Genomic DNA, 3,425 nt, shown 5'->3' on the forward strand with positions numbered 1-3,425 from the left:
GAGGGTTTTTATACCAACCGCCACAAATACTTAAAGTTAGTCAAAGCCCAATATTTTGCTAGATCTAGTATAAAATTCCAAGTTTGGTGGGATGTTCCTCAAAGTATGCTCTGTAAAGTCCTGGAAAAGGACAGTATGTAGTTAAGTTTGCTTGTTTGGTTTTGTTTTGTGTCAGTCCTAAGTGTCAGCGTGCCTGTAGTCAGTCCTATATGTTGCAATGGTCTGTAGAATTCGTGATTAGATCAAAAACTTTCTTTGCTCAAAAAAAAAAGGAGTAATGTTGCAATGTTTCGTAGAATCCCTTAAGTTATAAGGAATCACCCAAACAATAATTGTGCGTCTATCGAGTTAATGAATCGTCTGAGTAGTGGTCGTGTAATCCATTAAATTGTCACGAACCACCTTAGCGATGGTTGTGCAATCAGTCAAGTAAGTTATCATTAGGGGTGAGCATTTGGGACCAAATCCGCGAGCCCGATCTGCTTTGGTGTCTGATTCGTATGTTGATGGACTGGATGCGTGTGTAATTTGTAGGATAAAATCAAATTTTTGATTGGATGCAGACGATGTCTTAAATATTCGTTGAACACCGCACCCTTTACATTGAATGTATAAAATTTCCGTAAATATGGGACAATAGTACTTACATATGCTCCACTATATATTCATTTTGTCTCTTCATCATTTACTTCCATCAGATATTTAAGTCTTGAACTAGAAAGATATAGAGAAAACATGTAATTAAATGTATTTTGGCCTTTGCAATAATGATTAGATTTGTTAAGATTATTATCGTCAATTATAACATTGGCAAAAATAAAATTTATTAGGGCATGTGTATTCGGTTCGTCCATCGCACATCCATAAAAACCAAAAATCCTTTACGGTGGGTTTGTTTGCAGAATTTCACAATTTCCAAGATTTATAATCCCATGGGATTATAAATTCTGGGATTCATGTGAACCCTTCATATGTTTGGTAACTCAGTTAAAAATCCTAGGATTCATAAAATTATCTTGTTTTAAAGTCTATATACAGTTTGGCATTATTTTAGAATCTTAAAATTGTATATATATATATATATGACATTTAGAGTTAAAAAAAATGGGTCAATAAATCCCTTGAGAAGTTTCCCAGCAAATTTTAGGGGGAGGGGTCGGACTCCATATTGTAAGGGTGAGCAAAAAGTCCGGAACCGCGGATTTCACCCGTATCCGTCCGCAAAATCGCGGGTGAAACCTAATCCGCAAGATCAATGGGCCGAAAACTGGTGAGATTTTCAAATACGCACATTTAGCGGTTTGGTTACGGTTGAACTTTAAAATCCGCGGATCCACCCGGACCGTAGCTGCTTTACCAATGAAGAGAAATGAAGAAACAAAGGAGGAAAATACTTAACAAGAACCACTCCAATTTAGTATTCTGGTAGTTTTCTTTAAACGTTAACATCTCTTATTTTCTTCTTGAGGTATTGACATAATTTATTGCGGTGCTTTCCTTCATATTGTGCTGTAACATTTTCGATCAGTGAAGCTACTTATAATTTCATTATTTGTTAAGCTCTGAACAGTGGATGCTGATAAGTTTTGCGTCGTTCTATTAATTACTTCTGGTATTCCTAAAATACGTGGGCACCACAAGTTATGTCAAGGCAATCTGTCAAGGCAAAGCTTGCACTTGATGGTAGGAAGTTCGGGGGAATTAAGTTAAGCTTGTCTATTAGCCTGAAGATAAACTTTCTGTAGGGCACTGTAAAGTTTGAACAATGAATGAATCTGTTCTATGTTTTTTTCCATATTGATATTAGTGAAACCTGTAACTCAAAATCGCAACTTCTCCTTTCCTTTGTACTCTTTGCCTTAACCTCCTGATGAAAATTGGGCTTACGTGGAATTAGTTTTTTTTTTTCTTTTTTACTAAATCCGCGGTTAATCCGCATCCGGTCCGTATCACCCATTGGTCCGTGGATGTCAAATCTTTGGATGATTGGGCCGGACACGGTTGGATTTTTCAAATCCGCAATTTTGACGGTTTGGATGCGGGTGACCCCTAAACCGCATCCAACCATACGGAAGATTTGCTGGAAAAGTAATTCTTATAGAAAACGTGAATCCAGGAATTTTGGCAACCAAGCATACCGAGAGAAATATAATTCCACCAAATCCCTTATACCCATGAATCCCACCTTTAAATTTCTACATCCAAACCCACCACTAGATTTTGAATCGGATACGAATGCTAACCCTCAAATCCATCATATATCGGATCGGATGTGGCCCGTCCAATCCAGACCAAGCTCATCCCCAACTTATCATGGCACTACTCATCCGAGGCATTTGGGCCCAAACCGTGTGCTTTACAAGGCCCGTTTCAACTACTAAAATCCTCAACCCTAATTTGGGACCTTATAAAGCAAAAAGCTACGCCTCTCCTTTCTACATTGCCTTCTGCTATATGTCTTCTGTAAACCCTAGCTATCGTTTTCTGTTGAAATCGGCATCTTAGTCTAGGATTTCTTTTCTCTGTTTGATGTTGTGTGTTTAATTATAAATCATATATGCGTGCAAGTCAGCTTCTTGTTTGGATCTTGAAAAAAATCTACGATTCAATCGATTATACCTTTTACAGGAACTTGCAAAATTGAATCAGTATCACTCGCCTATTTTGATTCTTTATCTGATTCTTCAGGCCCTTTAAATACTGGTACATCGCAGTTCAATCATCTCATAAACATACAACAATCTTGATTTGTCATTTATTTTTAGGGTTTATTTATTTTTGGTTGATTTATCTAACTATGCAAACGCACTCTGTCCCAAAACCGGTATAAAATCTGATTTTATTCGAATGTTATGAGGCAATTTCTACGTTTGCTAAATAAGACTTCCTATTCATGTTTGATTATTCTGTGAGATTTTTTAATCTCATTGATTACATGTTTGGAAAACATTCCTTAATCAGTTCATTGTTCATAATTGATTTGATATAATTGTAGTCAATGATTGATTTGTTTAGTGTATGATTTAGAATGAGCAGATGATGAAACAAATATTTTTCATACTGATTATTATGAAGTTACAAAATATTCGAGCTTTTTAAAACTGATGCTCATTTAATCTTATATGTAGTTCTTCAATAATACAGTGCTAGGTTTAGTCAAGTGTTAAAACTTAATACAGTGATTAACACGGTTACAAGCCTAGCATATCAATGTGTACTCTCGTTGGAGGGTGAAGTTCATATCCACTGCTATCACCTGTACATATGTACCCTACACTTGAGATTTTTCTACAATGTTTTGAAGTTCTTGGTGATGGGGTTACAAAATGAAACCCAACTGAATCATTAAGGATGCATTTTGGTTATATTTTGTGATCCCATTACTAAGATGCATTTTGTATTATTAAGCAACTATATAATATGTT

At 35.9% G+C, this 3,425-nt stretch overlaps 1 non-coding gene across 1 annotated transcript; it reads left to right on the forward strand.

Annotated features, from left to right (window-relative positions):
- Positions 1 to 3,030: 3,030 nt before the first annotated feature.
- LOC113341326 lies at positions 3,031 to 3,111 on the forward strand. Its single transcript, XR_003355896.1, has one exon. It is a non-coding gene; the product is annotated as a small nucleolar RNA SNORD36 (small nucleolar RNA).
- The last annotated feature ends 314 nt before the right edge of the window (positions 3,112 to 3,425 follow it).

This window comes from Papaver somniferum, chromosome 1 (genome assembly GCF_003573695.1).
Source record: "Papaver somniferum cultivar HN1 chromosome 1, ASM357369v1, whole genome shotgun sequence".
Taxonomy (NCBI): Eukaryota; Viridiplantae; Streptophyta; class Magnoliopsida; order Ranunculales; family Papaveraceae; genus Papaver; species Papaver somniferum.